Raw genomic sequence first — 27,279 nt, forward strand, 5'->3', positions numbered from 1 at the left:
GATTATTCTGCAAAATTTAACACTAGCACATTCATCCAATGGAAGAATAGGGTTGTTAGCGCATATCTATGTGTGTGTGTGTGTGAGATTAATTTATCTTACCAAATATAAATGACCAACTTACATGGATGCTATTATTTAAGTGAATACTCTACTTTTTCAAAATCAGTTTATAAATCCCAAACTAGTCTTGTCACACTTTATTTTTTCCCCAATTCGAATTACTAAATTTCACTAGGATGACATTCCTATTAGAAGTTTTAGGAATAATTGTCAAAATAACTTAGAGTATCATGAATGAACCTTTATATACTAGTGTTTGTGTACATATGTATATGTATATAGATATGTATGTAAACTTATGTCTGTACATGTAGACATATATGTATATACAAATTTAGAGACAAAAGAGGTCTTGGAAGTATATTTACTTTAAACTCTTCATTTTTCAGATATGGAAAATAAGACAGACGTGACTTGCTCATGGTCACATCTATTAAATGCCTGAGTTACAGTTTGAAATGCATTCTTCATGATTTGAACAACAGTATTCTATCTACTACACAGAAATGCTTCTCATGCAATATTTAATGTTATTTTTTATTTTAATAAAAAATTTCCACACAAGTTTTCTAAGCAAATCAATCTAGGTTATACATATATTATCATGAAAAACATATTTCCATATTATTCATTTTTATAAGTGAATAATCTTATAAAATCAAAACCAAAAATTACTCAAATAAATGAGTGAAAAATTATATGATTTCATCTGCATTCTTACTCCAAAACATCTTTCTTTGAATATGGATAGAATTATTTTTCATACATCCCCTAAAATTGTTCTGGATCATTGTATTGCTATTAGGAGCTAATTCTATCTCATTTGATTATTACACAATATTGCTGTTAGTATATAGAAAAATTTCCTGGTTCTGCTTATATCTGTCTCCATCAGTTCATGTAGGCCTTTCCAGATTTCTGAAATCATCCTGTTCATTATTCCTTATAGCACTATAATATTCCCTCACTATTATATATCATAATTTATCCAATTGAGGGATATCTCTTTAGTTTCCTATTCTTTACCACCATAAAAAGAGCAGCTATATTTTTGTACAAGCAGATCCTTTCTCATTTTTTTAACTCTTTGGGATATAGACCTACTAGTGATTTTATTGGATCAATAGGTATGCATTATTTTATATATCCCTTTTGACATAATTACAATAGTTTCCTAATTTACTACCTCCCCTCCAATATTTATCATTTTCATTTACTGTCATATCGGCCAATCTGATAAGTGTGATGTGGTATATCAGAGTTGTTTTAATTTGCATTTGTCTAATCAAGAGAAATTTAGAATATTTTTCAAATTATTATTAATAGCTTTGATTTATTTATCTGAAAACTGACTATTCATATCCTTTGACCTGTTGTAAATTGGGAAATGACTTGGATGTTTATAAATTAACTTAGTGTTTTATAAATTTAAAAAATGAGACCATTATCAGTGAAAATTATAACAAAAATGTTTCCCAGTTTGTTCTTTCCCTTATAATGTTGGTGTTCTTTGTATAAAAATGTCTTTAAATTTAATATAATCAAAATTAATCATTTTACAACTTGTAGTGTTCTCTATATTTTATTTGGTCATAAATTTGTCCTTTCTCCATGGATGTGACAGGTAAAGTGTTCTTTGTTTACCTATTTATTTATAATATCACTCTTTATGTTTATATCATATACCCATTTTCATTTTATCTTTGTATTGGGTATGAAATATTGATCTAAACCTGATTTTTGCCAAACTGTTTTCCAATTTTCCCACCATTTTTTGTCACACAGTGAGCTCTTGTAAACCTCAAATTTCCTTAGACTTATAAATGTTGGAAATTTCACCATTGGGATATTTCATACTTGGAAAATTTCTTACTGATAGTCTATTGGAATGGGAACTCCATTGGCATGGGAGGTTCCTTCTCTTCCCTTCTTAAGATTACTTTAGGACAGAAAACCTTTTGCTGAACAATGGAAAGGACTTTGACCTATGCTTAAGCATAGAACAGGAATTTCTTTGAGTCTTGATTGATTTTAGAATTGATACAATGGAGATACTCCACCCTATTCAGTCCTAATAGGATTGAGTAAGGGCTGCAGCCTAGATCAAAATTTAATTATTCCAATCTCTACCATACTCAAGTTAACAGGATTTAGAAAGGGCTGGAACAAAGGAGTAAAGATTTAATCATTTGAAAAATATGACCTTCAACAGACATGTGCAAAAGCCAGAAACCTCTGGGCGGTCCTGGGTTAAGCGAGAGCCTCCATTGACAGGGAAATTGATGAAGAGTGATTGGTAGATGTGAGGACTGAGGGGAGGCAACTTGGATGGTGTCCTTAAAGATAGGAGGGTCTGGAGACTCGGGGAGGAGGATTGAGTTTTTGGTCCGTGTGGTTCCTGGGCTCTGAGGAAGCTTGCTCTGAAGGAAGCTGAAGGTGGGGGCCTCTGAGACTGTTTCTCCATTTTGGACACGTGAGTGAAAGGGACTGATCTCTTTTCTTTGCCCCAGCTATCTAAGGGCTTGGGCCTTTTGGCCCAGCCTAAACAGAAGGGGTATTTAAGCCCTATTCCCTTCTCTCCTCTTTCTCTCTCTATATATATCTCTAATTCCTTTCTTGCTCCTATTGTAATTAAACTCCAAAAAAGGCTGACGGCTGACTTGAGTTTTTCATTTAGGAATTACATAGCTGATTCCTTGGCGACCTTAAATTAATATATATCAGTCTTTTAAAGTGATTCCCTTGTAACATTGTGGCTGACCACACGGGAGTCTAAAGAATCCTCTCAATAAAACTTTTTCCTTGCCTTTTTACTATACTGTTTCACCACTTAGTCCTTTTTTTTTTTTTTTTTAAAAAACTTGGCTTAAAGACACAGCTGCTAGAACACGTGAGTATAAAAAACTTTTTCTCTTTTCTCCTTAAGTTAAATTGGAATCAGCAGTTTTTTCTTTTTCTTCCCTTTAATCTTAAGGGACAGCTGGGTAGCTCAGCGGATTGAGAGCCAGCCCTAGAGGCAGAAGGTCCTGGGGTTCAAATCGGACCTCAGATACTTCCCAGCTGTGTGACTCTGATAGACAGAAAACAGCTGTTTTTAAATCTCAGCAACAGGACTCTAAAGTCCTGGCTGGAAGAACTGTTTCTAAATATCCTTTCCCTTAAGGAACAACTTCCTGGATTAAAAAAAAAAAAAACCCTGTGGAAAGTTTGTTGCTTTGCCCTGCTCCCCACGTGTTTTGTGAAATTACAAAATATACATATAAAAATGAGTACTACATTCTTTGACAATTATATGGCAGCTGAAGAAGTAGGGGCATTGAGGAATGAAGGATACCTCCAAATTTTTATATTAATAGGTACTGTCATTTTTGTACTCCTCAATACTATATTTAGAGATGAAAAAATAAAAAATATTGAGGATAAAATAAAACAAAATGAGGATAAAATAAAACAAAATGAGGATAAAATAAAACAAAATGAGGATAAAATAGAAAATATTGAGGATAAAATAGAAAATGTTGAGGATAAAATAGAAAAAAATGAGGATAAAATAGAAAATATTGAGGATAAAATAGAAAATATTGAGGATAAAATAGAAAAAATTGAGGATACAATAGAAAAAATTGAGGATACAATAGAAAAAATTGAGGATAAAATAGGAAATATTGAGAATAAAATAGAAAAACTTGAGGATAAAATAGGAAATATTGAGAATAAAATAGGAAATATTGAGGATAAAATGGGAGATATGGAAGATAAAATAGGAAAAATTGAGGATAAAATGCAAGCCCAATTAGAAGATCTAAAATGTTTCTTACAGGATCAATGGGCAAACACCCACTCTACCAGAAACAGACCTGTTTCTGAACCTTTGAATGAGGAAATTTCCTTCCCTGAAATAGAGATGGAAAACACCTTCCCTATAGCCCAGTTAACAGACTGCTTCTCTCGTGCAGTGCAAATCTTGTCTGAATTTAATCCCCAAAACCCTTCCCCTGCAATCCCAGCTTCTCATGTTCCTTCTCCTACAGAAAACCAAATTACAATGCAAGGGAGATCTTGTCCTCCTAGAGAAACCTGTCCTTGTCAAACTGACCCACAGGTGCAAAATTCAACTAGAGGCCTGTTTCCTCTAAGAGAAGTACCTGAAATAGGACGAAATGGGGATGTGGTGACTTTAAGACATAGGATACCGTTTACTCCCCAAGAAATAAATGAATTTACACGAAATATCCCCACATATGAACAAGATCCTTTTCTAGTAACAAAAAAGATGGGAGACATATTTTTTCAATATAATCCGTCTTACAAGGACGTTGAGAGCTTACTACAGGCTTTTTTAAGTGAACGTGAAAAAAATAAAATAATTGCTCATGTCAACAAAACCCGGGGGCGTAATGCAGCACATTGGCCATCTCAGGATCCCGAATGGGACTATAATAATCCTGAGGACTATCTACAACTATACCGTTGTAGAGAGGCCATCCTCACGGCCATGAAGGAATGTGCGGACAGTACAGATAAGTGGATGGAACTGGAAAAAATTAAGCAAAAGGAAAACGAAACACCCTCCAGATTTATGGACAGAATTATCGAGTTTGGGAACAGATACTTAGATTGGGACTTAAATAAAGAGAATAGTTTAAGACAAGTTAGAAGAATATTTGTAAACAATTCTTGCAAAGTAATTAAAAATTATTTTAAAACACAATGCCCAAGATGGTCAGATATGGACCTTGAAGAATTGCGAAAAACAGCTATATATGTTTTTAAGGGAAACGAAGAAAAGGAGAAAGAGAATAATGATGACATGGAGGAAATGAAGAAAAAAATGAGATGTGTAATAGATAGGATAACTAAATTAGAAAGTGGGCATGATAATGAACCAACGACAATTGCCCCTCTCCAGAAATCCAATTATCAATCCATTACTTGCCACTTCTGTGAGAAGAAGGGCCACAAAATGATGGAATGTAGAACCTTTCTTAAGATGTTTGGAAGGAATACACAGTTTAATAATGGTTTTAGAAATAATAACTATAGAAATTATGATAATGGTTATAGAAACCAGAATTCTAGAAATTATAATAATGACTATGGAAATAACTATAATGAATATAGAAATAAGAACTTTAGAAACCAGAATTATAGAAATAGGAATTGGGAATTTAATGACAATGCTCAAATTGAAGAAAATTTTAATGATAATACTCAACAATATATGAGAAATGGCGCTCGTCCAAAAATTACTCGAGGTACTAATGACCCTCAGAGAGGTGCCCTTCAGGGGGGTGCCCAAGGAATATCCCAAACACAATGATGGTGCCCGGGGGGGGGCTGGGGCACAGGAATCAGAGGATACAACCTTTGATTTCCCAGACCCTGATGTCCTACTACCCGTTGTCCCTATCCACTGCCCTCCCCATACTAATGAACCCCATGTTACCTTAAAAGTGGGTAACACCTATTATGATTGTCTATTAGACACCGGAGCTTCCTGGTCTGTATTAAAGAGAACACCTGATTTACAATGTTATTCTATTGGCTCAGAGAATGTAATGGGAGTATCAGGAATAACCCAAAGAGTTAAAAGACTTCCTCCTAGAATGGTGTCTGTAGGACCCCTAGAGGTACAACACTCCTTCCTTTTGATGCCTGACTCCCCTTTAAATTTGCTGGGGAGGGACCTTCTATGCAAACTCAGAGCCACAATAACCTGCTCCCCAGATGGCTCATTATCATTAGAAGTACCAGAGGAATCTTTAAATTTACTCCCTGTACTTCTCTCGGAAAACCAGGAGGCAAAAGAACCTTCCATTTTTGAAATACCTAAAGATATACCGGAGTCTCTTTGGGCCACATCTTCTTCTGACGTAGGCTTACTTAAATCTGCTGTTCCTGTGCAGATAAAAACTAAATCTAGCCCACCTCCTTCTATCCCTCAGTATCCCCTCTCAAAGGAGGCAATTGAGGGTATTACACCAGTTATTAACTCATTAATAGAACAGGGAATAATAATCCCTTGCAAATCTGAATACAACACGCCCATCCTGCCAATTAAAAAACCAAAAAAAGGACCCGATGGCAAACACATCTATAGATTCGTACAGGATCTAAGGGCAGTGAATAATCATGTTATAAAGAGACACTCCGTAGTTTCTAACATACATACTATTATTTCATCTATTCCTAGCACAGCTACATACTTTACAGTAGTAGACTTGTGTTCAGCTTTCTTTTCCATACCAATACATGAAAACTCCAGGCATATTTTTGCTTTCACCTGGAAGGGCTCACAATATACCTGGTGTCGGCTGCCACAGGGTTATGTCGAAAGTCCGAGCTTATTTGAGCAAATTTTGAGCCAAGACACAGACAATATAACATTTAAAAATAGCAAATTAATCAAATATGTAGATGATCTACTCTTGGCTTCAACAGATGCAGAAACATGTCAAGAAGATAGCAAACACCTTCTTTTGGAATTGCACAAAAGAGGACATAAAATCTCTAAGGATAAAGTTCAATGGTGTCTCCAAAAAGTAGAATATTTGGGATTCATCTTGACTGCGGGTGCTCGTTATATTTCTCCAAAACGAATTGAGAACATTCAAAAATTGAGTGCTCCTACCACTAAGAAACAGCTGAGAGCAATTTTAGGAGCAACAGGGTTTTGTAGACAATGGATTCCTTGCTATGGGGAAATCACTAAACCCCTTATAGCATTAACAAAGGATTCAGTTCCTGAACCCCTCAAATTAGAGCCTGAACACTTGTCAGCTCTAACAGATCTGAAAAAGGCTATCATGTCTGCCCCTGCTCTAGGCATCCCAGATTACAACAAGCCATTTACTTTATATGTGCATGAGCGAAGAGGAGTAGCCTCTGGTGTGTTAACTCAGACTTTGGGACCTTCTCAGCGCCCAATTGCTTATTATTCTGCCCAACTAGACCCAGTAGCAGCAGGAGCACCACCATGCCTTAGAGGAGTAGCTGCTACAGCCTTACTAGTAACAAAAACCGTTGATTTAGTATTGGGATGTCCATTAACAATAATGTGCCCACATGAGATTGAAGCATTATTGGTAAAACATAGAACACAGGCATTCTCGGATCAGAGAATTACAAGGTATGAAATAACCTTATTAAATAGTGAAAATATTACCTTGAAACGCTGTTCAACTCTTAACCCTGCCACCTTGCTTCCAGATTTACCTACTTCAGGAGAACCACTACATAACTGTGAAACATTAGTGTCCATGGCAGAAAAGCCTCGAGATAATCTCTTGGACACTCCCTTAGACAATGCAGATCTGATTTTATTTACCGATGGTTCCTCTTTTATGAGGGATGGCATACGTTACACTGGAGCTGCCGTAGTCTCAGAATTTGCCACTGAATGGTCAGCTTCACTACCTTCTAACATTAGCGCTCAAGGAGCAGAACTCATAGCTCTAAAACAAGCTTGTATAATTGCCAAGGATAAAAAGGCAACAATTTATACAGATTCTAGATATGCTTTCGGCATTTGTCACTCAGTCGGGATGCTATGGCTCCAAAGAGGATTTTTAACCTCAGCTGGAAAATCCATAGCTAATGCAGAAATTATTAATGAAGTTCTTTCTGCTCTCAAACTGCCTAAAGCCCTAGCTGTAGTTCATTGCTCTGCCCATACAGGTGGCTCTGACCCTGTCTCTAGAGGAAATGACCGAGCAGATGCCGCTGCAAAACTAGCAGCCATAGAAGGACCTGGATTAATTTTAACATTAACAACCACTGATAATTTAAATTTATCACTCTCCTATAATGAAAAGGAAGTGGAAAAATGGAAACAAAAATTTAAAGCAAAACAAATTAATGGAGTATGGGTGTCATCTGAAGGAAAACCCCTGCTCCCTAGAAGTTTCTATAACCAAATTTGCCAATCTATTCATAAAAATGGTCATTTTGGCACCCAGGGCATTGTGGACTCTGTCAAGAGAGTATGGATAGCCCCTGGTATAACTACTGTAGCCTCTAAAGTATGTTCAGCCTGCCCTATTTGCCAGGCATATAACCAACATGCATATCGTGGAAAAGCCTTTGGGGGACGTCCTCTGGCTTACACACCTTTTGAACATCTACAGATAGATTTCATTACAATGCCAAAAGCTGGACGTTATAAATTTTGTCTAGTAATTGTAGATCAACTAACCAGATGGCCGGAAGCATTTCCTACGACCCGAGCCACAGCAGATTTTGTTGCAAAGATACTTTTAAAAGAAATTATTCCTCGTTTTGGCCTACCAGCACGTATTGACTCCGATAGAGGGAGTCATTTTACCGATTCTGTCTTAAATCAAATATATTCTTGCTTGGGGATAACTCCAAAATTCCATGTTCCATATCACCCCCAGAGCTCAGGCCAAGTGGAGAGGATGAATAAAGAACTTAAGACTATGATTGGCAAATTATGCACTGAGACCCATTTAAAATGGCCTGAAATTCTCCCTCTGGCCCTATTTTATCTTAGAAGCAGGCCTAGAGGAGACTTACATATTTCACCATTTGAGATGCTTTTTGGACATCCGCCTATACAGGCTAAGCCTTTCTCCCCGGCTTATACATCGCTATTAGGGGGAGATATTACTATTGCTTCCTATATACAGGAGTTACAGCATAAACTACGTGAACTTCATGAATCCGGAGCTGCAGTACAAGCTGGACCATTAGACTTTTCTCTGCATGACCTGAACCCAGGAGATAAAGTTTATATCAAGAATTTCAAGCGAACTGGAGCAACTCAACCTTCATGGGAAGGACCATTCCAAATATTATTAACTACTCCAACATCTATAAAGATTGGAGAAAGAGACTCTTGGATTCACTGCTCACATGTGAAGAAAGCATCTTCTGCTGAGACTGATTGACTCTATCCTATCATATGAATTGTGACTCTATCTTATCATATGAATTGGAGATAATAATCCATAGACAAATGGATGTTTTTTTTTTCAAGAATATATTGAATTACTGATTTTTTTTCCTTATTTTTTCTTATTTCTTTTTATTTTTTGATCAGAATATTTGATTTTTTTCTCATTTTTTTGTACTGAAGGTACACATAATTAATATTAATATTATTTTTTTCCCTGCAGTAATACAAGTTAATATATATACTCTTGCTATAATATCAATATATGCCTAAAAGCTTTAAACTATGGGAACCTGCCATTTATTGATAAAATATTATAGGACTGTGATTAATGTTTGTGTCTGATTCCAGGAAAAGGGATAAAAACAAGGAGCACAGACTAAACCTGAATAGTGCCAATAGAGCACACATGAAATATTAAAGTGAGACTCGAGGTTGCGACGCTTAACTTATGTTTAAGTCGTAGGACTTCCTTGTATCTACACTCCTTTCGAAGTACTCAAACAAGTACAAAGCTTGACTATCATGCTGGCTCCCTATATCTCTGAAGGAAAAAAAATCAGACAAGGGAATGACATTTCCCCATCAAAATAGAATTCTAATTCTTTTCTTCTTATATTGTGGCAACTTCCTGTAGTCTTGGCTACAAATGGCTAAGTGAAATATTACTGCATTCTGTCCTACATACTTGTGGGATAGAAATTACTTTAAACTGGACCTATACAAGGTCTATTTTGAATTTTTCTTATGTTTTTGATTTTTTTTCTATTCTTTTGATAATTGACACATACACCCCCATAACTGAACATTGCATTCTGAGCTAAACTTGATATTTTTTTTTTAATACTTACTTCAGGGGGGATTGTATTTTAATTTAAAATCTAAGAATTTTTGAATTCTTTTTTGTTTGAGATTGTATTTTTATAAAAATCCAAGACTTTTGTTTAAGATTTTACTTTTATAAAAAATTCAAAGATTTTGATTTTGTTCAAGAAAAGATCTTCAAGAAAGAAGCTTGAAACTTTTATATCCAGAGAATGAACTGTTGCAGAAAGATGCCAAAAACCTACACTTCATCAAGAAGATCAAGAATGAACTTTGGATGTGATTGATTGGACTGAACTTTTAACTGAACATTTATTGTAACATTTATGCCAAAAGGGACTGCCCCTAATTTGGCTTTCTGTCAATGCGCCTAGCAAACATTGGTTTTGCTTTCTTTTCTTTTCTATTTCCTCTCTCACTATTCTAATTTCTCCTAGAAAATTGAATATTTCTTTAGTTAGAAGTGAATTTAGAACTACAAAATGATTGTTAAATGATCAATGGGGAGACTAGTCTCCCAATGATCATCAGGGGGGATTGTAAACCTCAAATTTCCTTAGACTTATAAATGTTGGAAATTTCACCATTGGGATATTTCATACTTGGAAAATTTCTTACTGATAGTCTATTGGAATGGGAACTCCATTGGCATGGGAGGTTCCTTCTCTTCCCTTCTTAAGATTACTTTAGGACAGAAAACCTTTTGCTGAACAATGGAAAGGACTTTGACCTATGCTTAAGCATAGAACAGGAATTTCTTTGAGTCTTGATTGATTTTAGAATTGATACAATGGAGATACTCCACCCTATTCAGTCCTAATAGGATTGAGTAAGGGCTGCAGCCTAGATCAAAATTTAATTATTCCAATCTCTACCATACTCAAGTTAACAGGATTTAGAAAGGGCTGGAACAAAGGAGTAAAGATTTAATCATTTGAAAAATATGACCTTCAACAGACATGTGCAAAAGCCAGAAACCTCTGGGCGGTCCTGGGTTAAGCGAGAGCCTCCATTGACAGGGAAATTGATGAAGAGTGATTGGTAGATGTGAGGACTGAGGGGAGGCAACTTGGATGGTGTCCTTAAAGATAGGAGGGTCTGGAGACTCGGGGAGGAGGATTGAGTTTTTGGTCCGTGTGGTTCCTGGGCTCTGAGGAAGCTTGCTCTGAAGGAAGCTGAAGGTGGGGGCCTCTGAGACTGTTTCTCCATTTTGGACACGTGAGTGAAAGGGACTGATCTCTTTTCTTTGCCCCAGCTATCTAAGGGCTTGGGCCTTTTGGCCCAGCCTAAACAGAAGGGGTATTTAAGCCCTATTCCCTTCTCTCCCCTTTCTCTCTCTATATATATCTCTAATTCCTTTCTTGCTCCTATTGTAATTAAACTCCAAAAAAGGCTGACGGCTGACTTGAGTTTTTCATTTAGGAATTACATAGCTGATTCCTTGGCGACCTTAAATTAATATATATCAGTCTTTTAAAGTGATTCCCTTGTAACACTCTTATCCCCAAAGCTGGAATCTTTGGATTTATCAAACACTAGCTTGCTGAGGTCACTTATCCATAATCTATTCAAATAGTCGACCATTCTATTTCTCAGCTAGTTTCAGATTGTTTGGAGGTTTGCTGCTTTATACTGTAGTTTAAGATCTGGCATTTCTAGGTCATCACTCTTCAAACTTTTTTTTATTAGTTCCCTTAATACTCTTGGTCTTTTCTTCTTCCAGATGAATTTTGTTATTATTTTAGCTTCTACAGCTAGGGTCATTGCAATTCAATCAATGAAATGTTTCCTAGGTACTTATTTTTTTTTAATTTTTAGACACTGAGAATATGAAGATGGAACAAAAGTAGCCTATGAAATTCAAAATGCTCCTAGTATAAGGAAAGAGCAAATTTAACAAGCATAATAACTATGAATAATAATTTGAGGAAGGAGAGTTTAAAATTGGGAGAGCAAGGTAAGAGAGACTTTATAAAGGTACTCCTGAGCTTACCTTTGAAAGAATGAAATAAGAATTTTAAGAGGTAAGACTAAGAAAAAAATCATTCCATATGAAAAGTGGAGCCAAGATGGAAGAGTAACTAGAGCAGCAGCTCCTTGTCACCACAAGATCAACATTATATAGATCTTAGATCAACATTATAATATCACCACAAAATGAATACAGTAGTGAAAGAACCAACAGGGAGATAGAATGAAACAACTTTCAAGAAAAGAAAGACCCAAAAGGTAGGCAGAAAACCTATGGGGCTCTATAGTGAGAGTAGAGCAGAGTCAGCAAGAAGCTGTAGCAAGGAGTGAAGAGCAAGCCAAGAGCAAACCAAACACTCCCACCCCCAACACCACATCTGCTGTCACAGGTTATATGATATGTGTGCTTATGAATGATATGTTAAAAAATCAATCAGGACTGAAAGGGAGGGTAGCACTTAGAGGAAAGGGAAGAGATAAAATTGGGTAAATTATATAACAAAGATGTAAAAAATATCATTACAGAGAGGATGATAAGGGTGGTGATGGACAATGCTTAAACCTTATTTCTTTATAACTGGCTCAGAGAAGGAAAAACAAGTATTCTCGGTAAGTGATAGAATTTTATCACCTACAGAGAAGGAGTAAGGGAATTGCACAAAATAAGGGGGATGTAATTGAATGGGGGGAAAGTGTAAGGGTATCAAAAAGAAAAATACTAGGGAGGAGGAACAGAGTGAAAAGGAATAGAGCAGGATCTAAAGGGAATAATATGATGGAGGGCAATACACAGTAATCATAATGCTGAATATGAATGGAATGAACTCACTCACAAAACAAGTGGAGAGCAGAGTGGATTAAAAACTAAAATTCTAATAAATGTTGTTTACAAGAAACACATTTGAGGTGGGGGTGGGGTGGGGACACCAACATATTCAAGATAAAAGGCTGGAGAAGAATTTATTATGCATTATCTAAAGTAAAAAACCAGGAATGGCAATCATGACACCAAACAAAGATAAGGCAGAAATTGATCTGATTAAAGGAGGTAAGGAAGGAAATTACATTTTGCTAAAGGGTACTATAAACAATGAAGTAATATCATCACTAAACATTTATGCACCAAAATGGTATAGCATCTAGATTTCTAAAGGAGAAATTAAAGGAGCTAAGGGAGAAATTAAAGGAGCTAAGGAAGAAATAGATAGTAAGACCATATTAATGGGGGATCTCAACCTTCCCCTTTCAGAACTAGATAAATCAATGAAAAAAATAGATAAGAAAGAAATAAGGGAAGTTAATGTAATGTTAGAAGAAATAGAATTAATAGGGAGAAAGCTGAAATGGGAAAAAAAAGAAATATAACTTCTCAACAGTACATGATACCTATACAAAGATCAACTGTACTAGGGCAAAGAAATATTGCAAACAAAGGGAGAAAAAAATAATGAATGGAACATTATTTTAGCTCATAATGGGAAAAAATTATGATTAACAAAGGTCCATGGAAAATCAAAATTACAATTAATTGGAAAGTAAATAGTCTAATTCTTCAAAACAGGTTGGTCAAAGAAAAAAATCATATAAGCAATTACAGAATTTATTAAAGAGAATGACAATGAAGAAAAAACATATCAAAACCTATGGGATATAGCTAAAGCAATAATCAGGGGGAAATTTATATTTCTGAGTGTGGAAAAAAAATAGAGAGGGAGGAGATCAAAAAATTGGGCTTGCAATTTAAATAAATTAGAAAAAGAACAAATTAGAAATCCTCAGATAAAAATTAAATTAGAAATCCTAAAATTCAAAGAATAAATTGATAAAAGTAAAAGAACTAGTAAATAATAAATGAGAGTAGGCACAAGTACTGTGAAAAAATAAAACAAATAAAATAGTAAACTATTGATCAATTTAACCAAAAAAGAAGAGAATCAAAATTAACAGTATCAAAGATGAAAAGAGTGATCTCACCTCTAATGAAGAAGAAATTAAGTTAATTATTAAGAACTATTTTTCCCAATTATATGGCAATAAATATGATAATCTGACATGGGTGTATATTTACAAAAATATAAACTGCCTAGAGTAACAAAAAACAAACAAACATTTAAATAATCCTATCTCAGAAAAAGAAATTAAATAATCTATTCAGGAACTTCCTAAGAAAAATCCTTGAGGCCAGATGGATTCACAAGTGAATTTTATCAAACATTTAAAGAACAAATAATCCCAATACAATACAAATTATTTGATATAATAAGCAAAGAAGGAGTCTTAACTAATTCTTTTTATGACACAAATATTGTAGTGATTCCAAAGCCAGGCAGACCAGAAACAGAGAAAGAAATCTACAGACCAATCTCCTTAATGAAACCAGATGCAAAAATCTTAAATAAAATGCTAGCAAAAAAAGCTACAGAAAGTTATCACAAGGATTATCTACTCTGATCAGGTCAGATACCATGATTGCAAGGGTAATATCATATGAGGAAAAACATAAATAATTGATCATATTAATAATCAGACCAACAGAAATCACATAATTATCTCAATAAATGCAGAAAAAGCCTTTGTCAAAATGCAGTACCCATTCCTTTTGAAAACACTAGAAAATATAGGAATAGAAGGGCCATTCCTCAAAAAAATAAACAGCATATAATTAATTAAAGCCATCAACAAGTATCATCATCAATGGGTACAAGTTAGAAGCCTTTGGAATAAGATCAGGAGTGAAGCAAGGATATCCATTATCACCTCTATTATTTAGTATTGTTCTGGAAATTCTACTGATAGCAATTAGAAAAGAAAAAGAAATTGAAAGTATTAAAGTAGGCAATGAGGAAACTAAAGCATTACTGTTTGCAGATGATATGATGATATACTAAAAGAATCCCAGAAAATCAACTAAAAGACTAGTGGAAATAATTAACAACTTTAGCAAAATTTTAGGGTACAAGATGAACCCACATAAATCATCAGCATCTAAATATTTCCAACAAAACACAACAGTGGAAGTTAGAAAGAGAAACTCCATTTAAAATCTCTGTAGACAATATAAAACCTTTAGGAATCTATATGCCAAGACAAACAGGGATTATATGAGCACAACTACCAAAAAAAAACAAAACAACTTTTCACACAATTAAAACTAGATCTAAACTATTGGAAAAACATTAATTGTACCTGGGTAGGATGAGCTAATATAATTAAAAATGACAATTCTACCCAAATTAATCTACTTATTTAGTGCCATATCTATCAAACAACAAAAAGACCTTTTTTATAGAATTAGAAAAAAATATAACAAAGTTCATCTGGAAGAACAGAAGATCAAGAAGATAAAGGGCAATAATGAAAAAAAAAATTTGAAGGATGAGGGCCTAGCAGTACCAGATCTTAAACTGAACTATAAAACAATGGTCATCAAAACAATATGGTACTGGCAAAGAAACAGAAGGGTGGATCAATGGAATAGACTATGGGTAAATGGCATTACAAAGTTAGTGTTCAGTAAACCCAATCCCAAAGACCCTAGCTTTGGGGGCAAGAACTCATTTTTTGACCAAAACTGCTGGGAAAATTGGAAAACAGTATGGGAAAAATTAGGTTTAGATCAACATCTTACACCCTATACCAAGATAAATTAAAAATGGGTAAATGATTTAAATATAAAGAATGAATTCTTAAATAATGATTGTGAACATAGAATAGTATACCAGTCAGATCTGGGAGAAAGGAAGGAATTTAAGATCAAGCAAGAAAAAGAAATTACAAATATTAAAATGAATGATTTTCACCACATCAAATTAAAAGGTTTTTATACAAATAAAACCAATGCAACCAAAATTAGAAGGAAGGCAACAAACTGGGAGAACAGTTTTATAACAACATTCTCAGACAAAGGTTTAATTTACCAAATATTTATGGAATTAAGTCAAATTTACAAAATATCAAGCCATTCCCCAATTGACAATGGTCAAGGGACAAGTATAGACAGTTTTTACATGATGAAATCAGAGCCATCAAAAAGCACATGAAAAAGTGTTCTAAATCCCTCCTGAGTAGAGAACTGCAAATTAAAACAACATATCACCTTAGACCTATTATACTGGCCAATATGGCATCAAAGGAAACTGATTAATGTTGGAGAGATTGTGGATTGGGACACATACTTTGCTGGTGGAGTTGTGAATTGGTCCAACCATTCTGGAGAGCAATTTGGAAATATGTGCAAAGGTCTCTAAAAGAATGCCTATCCTTTGATCAAACCATACCACTACTGGGTTTGTACCCCAAAAAGATAATAAGGGAAAAGATTAATACAAAAAATGGCTATACACTTGTGCTTTGTGGTGACAAAAAATTAGAAAATGAGGGTGTGTCCATCAATTGGGGAATGACTAAATAAATTTTGGTATCTGATGGTCATGGAATATTATTGTGCTAAAGGGAATAACGAACTGAAGAAAGTCTATGTGAACTGGAATGATCTCCAGGAATTGATGCAGAGTGAAAGGAGCAGAACCAGGAGAACAATGTGATCTTTTAACATCAAAATCCTGATCATATCCATATCAAACTAAATGATCTATCGTATGTTTTTCTTCTGCATTTCTATTCCCAAAGTTCTTTCTCTGTATGTGGATACTGTTCTTTCTCAAAAGTTCCTCTGGACTGTCTTGAGTCATTGCATTGCTGGTGGTAGTAGTCTCTCGGTAACCGAGGATGACGTTTTTGTGCACAAAGACATTTGTGCATGAAGATTTAAGTGGAAAAGTCGATGCACAGAAACAGTCCCACTCTCTCGGCGTTGGAAGCCTGGGTCCAGTGGCACGAAAAGTCGTTACACCTGGAGACTTCCTCAGCTGCATTGTATGGCCGTGTTGTCTTTTGTGCTCCAACATGCCCTAAGCACTCCACAGTGCTTTGCTGTATCGCCCTCTCAGCCGTTGAACCTTCTTACTGGTTTCTTCCGCCTGTTCCATCGAAACAGTCTTCACATCCTGGGTGAGCAAAGCCCTGGTTCACCAGGGGTCGATGACCCGATGGCTACCCTCACAAGGTTTAGCTGGCCTGTCGAAGCCATTGCCCGGGGGGGGGGGGGGGGGGGGAAGGTGGCCGCTGCCTCATGCTAGCAGCTACTGGGAGCCACAAGTGAGAGCTGGGTGTCAGGTGAGGGTCAGAGGCTGGAGAGCTGCCCTAGGAGGGCACGACAAGCCCTCCAAACCAAAGATATTACTCCTCCATTATATTCAATTATGCCATAATGTATCCATCATTGGGTACAATGTTCTCCTGGTTCTGCTCATTTTGCTCTGCATTGGTTCCTGGAGGTTGTTCCAGTCTCCATGGAATTCCTCCAGTTCATTATTCCTTTGAGCACAATAATATTCCATCACCATCAGATAGCACAATTTATTCTGCTATTCTCCAATCATTTTCCACTTCTTTAACATCACAAAGAGTGAGGCTATAAATATTTTTGTACCAGTCTTATTCCTTATCTCTTTGGGGTACAAACCCAACAGTGGTTCCCATAGATATTTAAATCTTTCCCTGTAATGTTGCCAAACTTCTGTTTCATTCTTGCTTAATTATTTATATCAACATATTCCCTTTAGTATGTAACCTTTTAAAAATAATTAATTAGTTAATTTAGAATATTTTTCCAAGGTTACAAGATTCGTGTTCTTTCCTTGCCCTCCTCCAAACCCCCTCCTGTAGCTAACGTACAATTCCTATGGGTTTTACATGTGTCATTGATCAAGCCCTATTTGCCTACCATTAATACTTGCACTGGGGAGATTGTTTAGAGTCTACATCCCCAATCATATCCCCATCAACCCTTGTGATCAAGCAGTTGTTTTATTTCTGTGTTTCAATTCCCACAGTTTTTCCTCTCGATGTGGATAGTGTTTTTTCTCATAAGTCCCTCAGAATTGTCCTGGATCATTGCATTGCTGCTACTAGAAAAGTCCGTTACATTGAATTGTACCACAGTGTATCAGTTTGTGTGTACAATGTTTTCCTGGTTCTGCTCCTTTGCTCTGCATCAATTCCTGGAGGTCATTCAAATATCCATGGAATTCCTCCACTTTATTATTCCTTTGACCACAATAGTATTCCATAACCAACATATACCACAATTTGTTCAGCCATTCCCCAATTGATGGGCATCCCCTCATTTTCCAATTTGTTGCCACCACAAAGGGCGCAGCTATGAATATTTTTGTACAAGTCTTTTTCCTTATTATCTCTTTGGGATACAATCCCAGCAGGGCTATGGCTGGATCAAAAAGCAGACAGTCTTTTAGCACCCTTTGGGCATAGTTCAAAATTGCCCTCCACAACTAAACTGATTTGTCGCTTGCTGATCTCTCCCCCTCTGTTCCGTTTGCCGAGTAGAAGTTGTCTATTGTAGTTTCTTTCTTCTTTTTCTGTTATTTGATCAAATTCACCCCTTCTTTACTCCCTGTATTTGTCTGTGCTCTTGCTCCTCTCATTTTTTTGGTTTTCGGGGCTTCTGTCAGTCTCCCTTCTTGGAGCTTTATCTCTTAGTATATCTCTGGGGGAGGGTTGTTGGGGGTTTGAGCTTCCCTGTCCTCTGGAGGCTTTTGATTGGCTTAAAGTCCAGCAGTCAATGAGGATGGATGTGGAGCCTGGGCTTCCCTGACTTCTGGAGACTTTTGATGGGATTAAGTTCAGCTTAGTTGGGCTGGGTGTGCTCTGACTCCTAAACTTCCTGGAAGGCTGGAGCAAATATGGAGGATCTCCACAGCTCTGGCCAGTCTGCCAGCTCTATGCTCCCTCTCTAGTTCCTTCCCTGCCATCTGTGTTGGATGCTCTGAACTTGGCCAGCCCTGCTCGCAAGGTATGCCTTTCTGATAAGCACCTTTGCCCACCCAGAAGTTCCTGCTGCCTCTGGAATCTCAACACTCTGGGTGGGAGGGGGGATGGGTCCTGGGACCTTCCTTCTGTCTTCCCCTTAAACCCAAGTGTTCTTGGAATCTGGCTTTTGGGAGACCTACCTTTTGAATTGAGTCCCGCAGGAGGGTTCCTTGGCTCTGTCTTGTTGTTAAGTTTGATTTTCAGTCCCTTGGGAGCATTCAGTTTGTGATCCATCAGGAAGGGTTTTCAGAGGTCTGAACTTCTGCTCCTTCTAGGCTGCCATCTTGACTCTGCCCTCAAGGATCAACTTTTTAGATGGTTGTGAGATTTCCTTTTTGAAGGATGGGGAAGGTATGGGTTATGCAAATCAAAATCCCAATTAGTCTGAATACTTAAATCACAATCATGAAAAGAAAATAATAAAAACCATGAATCTGAACTTTTCACCCACTGAAAAGATACCAGTAAGGCATCATTTTAGAAAGGATTAGCTGCTTTCTCTTTGTCAAAGTGATCAGATTTCAAAATGGAAGAGATGGGTTTTCACACTAATAAGAATTCTGACTATAAATTAAAGTATAATCTTCCAAGCTAATCTGCCTGGTCCATATTGAAAAGTCACTCATTCAGAAAGCTAAAAATTGAGAAAGTAAATGGGGAATTAGAAGATGAATCACACTATAAAGACACACTCTTATTAGTGGACACTAATGGTTAAAAAAAAATGTGCTGGAACATTTAAATTCTGTATAAAATGATTTAATTCTTTCCGGGATTTTGTTTCTTCTATTTTTTTCTTTGGGTCCAGTATGGGTGACTTGTGAATGAAGGAAGTATTAGGAAAAATAGTGTGACCTGAAAAGGTCGCCAAATGATTGTTTGTGACAGGTGTCATAATACTTAGGGCAGGCGGTGGGCGGAGAGAAGCTGGGCTTCGGGAATGGGGGACAATGGAGGTCTCTGGTGGCTGCCGCTGAGTTCTTGGCCCCGGGCACTGGGGAACCCCAGGCCTCTGCGGAGAATGCTTCCTGCGGGGTGGCCACTCTGAGCAGGTGACCAGCAATGGCAGTGTTGGAGGGGACCCAGCCAGGAAGACCCGGCAACAGAACAGAGCCCTGCAGGCTGCTCCCAACGGTTGTCAAAGGCGTTTTGTTCAGACTCTTCATGGGCCAGCACCACGGGACCCGGGAGCCCCTAGCCGCAACCTCTTCCCAGAAGACACTTCAGTGAGCCTGTGCGGGTACATCTCCAAACAGGAGCTCTTTACAGACCTCACTACCACCTCACCCCTCTGGGGAGCAGCAAGACCTGGTCTACGGACCGGGCCAGTGGGGAGAACTCGGACGGATAGCAGCCGAGCTGGACATCCCATCTCGGGTGAAGCAGAATGGCTCCCCATAGGGCCATGCGCACTTCACCAAGAGCGGCCTCCACCCAGACCCCAAACCCAAGGCTGTGTGCAGGCGGACGGCCACAGGGCACACCTCACGGATGATCCACAGATATGAGCGGAGGCCCTTTCAGAACACCAAGAACCTGTGCCGGGCCAGTCAGAAGTGGACCCAGAAGCGATGAAGGAGCCGAAGACTGGCGGGTGGAGGTCACGTCCCACAGGCACCCCAGCCTCACTGTCAGCATTGTGGATGACCCACACCCTGGGTGAGGGGGGGTGTCTGCCACTGGACCAATCAATGACTATTGGAACCCGAAGACCGGGCCAGCCTGCCCTGTGCCTCTCCTGGCCCTGTGGCGCCAGCAGCTCTGCCTGGCCCGGAGCCCTGGGCCCCTTGAATCTTCCTGGAAGAGGACCTGGACGAGCAATGGGACCAGGAGCAGGACTTCCTCAAGGGGGCTCGCTGGAGACGAAGCCCCGCCTCCTGGCCCGCCCTCCCCACGCTCAAGTCCGTTGCCCACAGTGTCTTCGAGTCTCTGGCCTTCAAGAATGAAACCGAATTCTGGAACAGCCGGCAGTCCCTGGAGGGCCTCTCCGCTCCTTCGGACTCCTTTGGCATGTTCTGGTCCCTAGTGGTCCTTCTCTACAGCCTCGACAACGAGACTAACTTTGTGGTTCAGGTCAGCGTCTTCACGGGCGTCCTCATTGACCTGTGGAAGATAACCCAAGTCCTGGATGTCCGTCTGGCCCGAGGGAACAAGGCGGCCAGCGTGTGCCCCCATCTGACCTGCATCGAGGCCTCCACCGAGGTCTACGACATTATGTGGTCCAGGTGCCTGGCCTGGATCCTCTCCCCTCCCTGGCACTGTCTCTTGTACTCGGAGCACTGGGGCTGGGACTCCTGGGTCCTCAGCATGCTGCGGCGTCCTCCCGACCTTCCGTCATCAGCAGGGCCCCGCTGCTCTTTATCAACTACAGGCTCAAGTCGGTGGCCACCTGCCCTGGCGGATGCTGACTTACAAAGCCCGGAACGCCTCCATCGCTGACTTGTTCGCTTTCCTGTAGAGATGCCCATGATGTATCCTATGGGCTGTCTTCGCGACCACGTGGTTTTCTTCATCTACCTTTATCTGCGCTCCATATACAGAGTGAATCCCACGTGGGTGAGAGAGTTTGGAATGAGCCGAGAGGCCCTGACCCCACCCCGCCCCCATGGGGATGGCCCCCTCCCCAACAAGGCCAGGGGCCGCCCCCAAATAGGCCACAGCACTCTTCCCACCCCCACCCTAGCTCACGTGACCCTGAGGCTGGGAGCGCTTCCCATCCCCCCTGCCTTGGACAGATGGGGAGGGAGCGACTGCGGGGCCCGCTCCCCTGCTGTGATGTGGTGGGAGAAGGAAGAGGAGGGGCGGGAAGGGCGCTGTTTCATAGATACTTATTTCTGTTAGGGAAACAAGCAGACAGCTAAATGCTGAAAACGTCATCCCAGTTATGTCGCTTAGGGCTTCCTTGCCGGGTTCTTGCTTAGGCAGACGGTAGGCAGGGATCGTTCTGCTCGTGTCCGCGACTTGAACTGTATTGCTTATGGGAAAGGATTTGGCACGCCGAGGTCTTATCTTCATGTTTAATGGAGGACAAATGGTGGTCCTCCTGTACCGAGCCTGTTGGAGCCCTGCTCTAGAAAGCCCAGAATGCACGTTTCACCCTCCGAACAGAACATCTACGGGGTAAGGCTCTGTTGTTTGGCGAACAAGGCAACACGAGTCTGTCACTGACAGCATCAAGCCCAAATGTTTAGAGGCTCTTTCAAAGAGAGGAGTCTCCGGGAATAAACAGATGATGAGATAATCGTGTCGTTCTTTATCAAGTAACTATAACAAGAGTTCGGATCTGGAAACCTGACTAATGTCTCTCCCATGAAAAATTAGCCCCTTGTAGAAGCTTAATTAAATACTTCCTGTCATGTGCTCAGATACAGAGAGAATGACTGACAAGAAATCAACAAGCGGCATCATTTGTCTCACGTTCCGTTTTAAAGGAAAAAGGTTACATTTAAACCTCGAATGAGTTTCATTTCCCTGTACGCTGCCCATCATCTTCTCAGCCAGGCTAAAATCATCCGATTACACACAGCATGAGAAACTGGCATGGCTTCGTCAAGTTCAGCGTTGGAGTCGGAGTGCGCAGGAGGACGCGTGTGCTGAAATGCTTTGCTTGTCTTCAGAATCTTGGGTTTTGGGGATGTCTGTTCTGGAACCCAGCTGGATATTTTTTAAAAATCCTGACCTTTACTGTTACTGGTACAAATATTCCGCATGGAAATTTGGATAATCAGAAACAAAAGTGCTGACCAATGACGATCCTAAGTATTGAGGCGTTTGGAGTCTCATCTATTGGTAAAACTTCTGGCTTTGGGTGTGGGGGTTAATATTCATCCTTATAGATAAAACTGCAAAAATAAAAACGGGCCATATTAAACTAATGGCAAAGGAATATCTTGGGAAAGAATTGAGTTTCCTAAGATGTCAATGTACAAACTTTGTAACCACATGTGAAATAAAATAATCTATCTTAATTTTACATGTCAGGGGGGAAATGAATACATAACAAAGCATTAAGAAACTAAAAGAAAAAACAGTTGAGTATAAAATTAAAATTATGAGGAACTTTCTTAAAGGACACTCCCTAAAGATACTTAAAGATATGAATGCAAGGTAAGGATCAAACCCCAAAATATTAACAAATGGCCAAGAAGTTTGCTGTACTCAAAAGTAACAGAATTTGACTTTGTACACTTAGGATATTAACTTAAAAATGTTAAATTGCCCCTCATTTTTTTCCTGTTTCTTTTTTAATTTTTATTTGTCTTTTCTTACTGAAAAAAATTACAATATAAATTTATCTTTTCTAGGCTCATGAAAAACATCTGTAGTAGATATGACCTTGTCACATGCAGATTTCTTTTCCTAAATGTCTATATTGTGAATATTTTAATTTCAAGTTAGTGTGGAAAAAATTGAGATAACTCTTTAAAGCACTATTTGGTTTGTTGTTGTTGTTTAATGAATCAATTTTATTTTCAGACAATTATGGACCCTATTTTTTGTCATTTTGTTTTGTCACAGACAGCTAGGTGATACAATAGTGGATGGAGTGGTAGGCTGGGAGTTAGAAAGATTCTATTTCCAGAGTTCAAATCTCAGGGGATTGAGAGCCAAGCCTAGAGATGGGATGTCCTAGGTTCAAATCTGGCCTCAAACACTTTCTAGCTGTGTGACTCTGGGCAAGGCGCTTAATCCCCATTACCTAGCTCTTAGCATTCTTCTACCTTGGAATCAATACATAGCATTGATTCTAAGGTGGAAGGTAAAGGTTTTGTAAAAAAGGACACTTAGTTTATCCATCTGTACAATCACATAGCATCAAATGTAAAATAACAGTTGAAGGATAATGACATTTCCCAGGCAAATTTCCATCTAAACTCCACTTAGAGTAATTAGAATGTGGAGGAAAATAATTATAATAGAAAAAAAAAATAGATCATCTCAGTTCTTCTTGAAAACTTTTGAAGAACATATAAGAATGTTATATTTGGGAAGAGAGATAAGGCTGTACCTGAAATTTTGTCAGGGTACTTTTTCTCCTATGCAAATAATATATCTATTCATTTAGTGCAGTTTTATTTAATATGTTTAAAAGTCCTTTCCTTAATTTCTCCCCCAATACCTTATTTTGATATAGAGGTGGCCTTGAATTTTTGAAAGCTGTAACATCAGAGGAAAACCTCATGATGGTCCTTTTGTGATAGCGTGAATTCAAGTAAGGAGCTCAGGCAGCTAGTAAGAGACAATACAATACAATATAGGTCAAGGAGCAAACTGGATAAATTGAGAGAAATGTGTCACCAGTTTAGGCACAGAGTAATAATTTCCACACTTATAGCTTCTCTAAGACTGTCTGCCAAGTTAAGGAGAATTAGGAAAATGTATCATTATAGAATGTAACAACACTTACAAAATCATAAATCTTTGAAATATTGGGAAAAGGTTTATCCCCACCCCCATTTGTCCTCATGTAGAATCTGCCAAATGTTTTGGTAGACTTCTATTTTTTTAATATCTAAAGAGGACCTATGTAGCAATTTGTCTACCTATCTTATTCATCAGTATTTAACCATAGAGCTAAGCCACCTTCTTTTTCAGTTCTTCATGTCTATGATGATATTGACATGAGTTATCATTGACAGAATATTGGACTTAATGAAGATTGCCGTCCCCCACTACCGCCTTTCCATTGCACTTTGGGAAAATGACTAGGAAAGTTTAAAATTCAGAAAACAAGTTGGTAAGTCTTTTCAAGTACTGAACATAAAGGACTCAGATAATAGGTTAAAACATTTTATTTCATCTCACTCCAAGGTGGAGGAAGAATTAATGTGATAGAATTTAAGTACATATGATTAGAACTAAAACAGCAAATATTTACAAACTAGAGATGGAAAAAAAAACAATGTCCTGAAAGTTGAAACCACAAACAAACAAACAAGAATTGATTTTTAAAAATCAGCATATTGTAAATTATAGATGGATTAAGATGTGGTTTATGGGGCTATCTGAAAGGCCTTTCATTTTCAATGACAATTCTAAGGCCACAAGCATTTAAGCTATGTTGTATATACCTTACCTTGGCAAATATTCTATTGATTACAGAGCGAAAGAACAACTATACTTCTTTAATAACATTTTTACATTGCATTGTATCTACATTTCAAAGGCCTGAATTCTATCAAACAACCAACTATTTTGAAAACAATAGAAGATGAAATAAATATTTGCTTAGAATTTTTTATTTATTTATTCCTTAGAATGTTTTTATTATTCCTCAGAATTTGTATTTACTTTTTTCCCCAAAATTATTTATTCCTCAGAAGAAAATTAGGAGGTGTCTAATTGATGAAAGAGGAAAAGGCTTTTAGATCCTGAAGAGGAGAGAAAAGAAGAGAAGAAAGGAAAAAGAAGCATCATTCTAGTTCAATAAAGAAGAAACATCATCAATTTTAGAATTACCTTTTCCTTCCTCTGTTCTGGAGTCAGTTCCAATGACATGGAAAATTAACTTAACTTCTCTAAGCTTATTCTCTCATTCTGTAAAAAGAAGTATCAGAATCTTATTTCCAAAGTTTTTCACAGTTCTAAATAAATCATTTTATGAATATGATAGTGACAAATAATATATTTCTTTTTCTTTTTAATTAAGTAGAATTGTAAAAAAACAAACAAACAAACAAACAAAAAACAACAGATTCTCAAAGCTGTAAGAGGCACAAGAGAACTTTTCTGTAACAACTTGCAAGTGACCAAAAATCTTCTTTACTACATTTTCAATAGGTTATCACCCAACTTCTCCAGAACTCATCAAATGAGGAGGGAATGATTACCATTTGTACAATGTTCAGATTTGTAACCTATCCAACTTTAAAATAGATCTGGCTTTGAGACCTTCCATCCTCTTATATTGTTCCTCAATTTGTCTTTTCTATAACATATATCCAATACTTTTTTTTTTCTTTTTCTCATATGCTTAGATATCTTGTCTATTCCAATTCTCCTACTAGACATCTCTAATTCATAAATAATAGCATTATTAGAAGGGAAAATGGAGAAACTCCATTCTAATTCTCTGGTTTAAAGATGAGACCCTTTAAGTTTGCTGGAGGATGTGGAGGGGAGAGGCATTAATTGACTTTCTCAAGGCCATACAAGTACTGTGAGATTTAACCACCAGTGATAGAATTCGATCTCGAATAATCTGAGTCCAGAGCCAGTTCTCTTTTCACTAGGAAACATTGGTCCTGTGCTTCAATAGAATTTTTTTTATTGCATCAAAACCATTCATCATTTTGATTATTTTTTAAGGGAAGGACAAGTTTTTACATGGAGGGTGGATTTTTGCTGAATCTTGATTATTCATGGCAGAAATAGGATATAGGGGATTTACTATCTTCTGTGGGCTTGTTATTGTGTGACATCCTTTATTATAATGCAATAAAATTCAATTCAATTCACTAAATTTTAAAGTTTATACTGGGCAAGGTCCTGGGGTCAGCCAAGGAACAAAAACACCCTGTAGGACTTGATTTTAAGGAGATAATAATCTAAGTCAGATAAACAGATTACTTTAATTCTATCTTATCTAAGTGGAAGTATGTAGACAAAGCTCAGGCATTCAATTTCAAGACTCTGTCTCATCATTTTAAGGCTCTTTGGGGTATCTTTCTGAATCTACTATTCAGCTTATACTTATGCTCAGTGTGAGTCCAAATAGTAGCTGTGTCTGATGCAGTTTGACAAGAGGTAGAAAAAGAGAGGATGAAAGTTAATGTTTATCTAATTGCCAAAGCAAGGACCGATTTACATTAATTGAAGTTATTGTACCCTGTTGATATATTGGGAGAACTTTCTGATCAGGCAATCATATTATTAATCGATCTATTATTTATGATGTTTTATAAATAATTTGGCTTAAAAACTTTTATTTAGGAAGCATCCTGTCAGAAAGGTCTACAAAAATATTATCCATTACTTTTTTATCCTGGTTTTGTAGGCATATACACTCATACATCTGCACTCATATGCATGTTCTAGACATGCATCCACATCTGGGATATGTGTGTGTATGTATGTATTGTATGTCGAATGAAATATCATACATGCTTACTTACAAATAATATATTCAAATCTAGGCAGACATTCAATGTAGGAATTTAGAAAATTGTTATCTAAGATACCATGTTGCAGTATGTTCTAAGATCTTGTTCTTGAGACTAGATTTAAAAAGAAGTAATTACCTGGTTAATTGGTCTTGTGTGAACATACCATAGTCAATCTGAGGACCTGAGCCAAAGAAAGCTGAGTAAGCCGGTGACAGATCGCATACTTGTTAATCACACATTTCATTTATCGCCAGCTGTTTGGGGATCAGAATTGGCACCCATTAAGACTATGTGTCTGCGCAATGACCCCCAAACAGTTGTAAAGTCATTAAAGAACTTGTCTGATTGGATTTTCCTGATAGCAGCTGTAAGAGCCTGCGTGGAGAAAAAGGGATAAAAGAGGCACAGATGAAGTTGGTGAATGTCTTCTTCAACTTTGACTAATAAAGAATATAAAAGGAAATGCACAAAAGGGTCCCATTTGCCCACTTAACAGAAAGAATTCATTTT

General features: G+C 37.7%; 1 pseudogene; it reads left to right on the plus strand.

Annotated features, from left to right (window-relative positions):
• Positions 1 to 12,775: 12,775 nt before the first annotated feature.
• On the plus strand, positions 12,776 to 24,261 carry LOC100031076 (putative lipid scramblase CLPTM1; annotated as a pseudogene).
• The last annotated feature ends 3,018 nt before the right edge of the window (positions 24,262 to 27,279 follow it).

Source organism: Monodelphis domestica, chromosome 8, assembly GCF_027887165.1.
Source record: "Monodelphis domestica isolate mMonDom1 chromosome 8, mMonDom1.pri, whole genome shotgun sequence".
Classification (NCBI taxonomy): Eukaryota; Metazoa; Chordata; class Mammalia; order Didelphimorphia; family Didelphidae; genus Monodelphis; species Monodelphis domestica.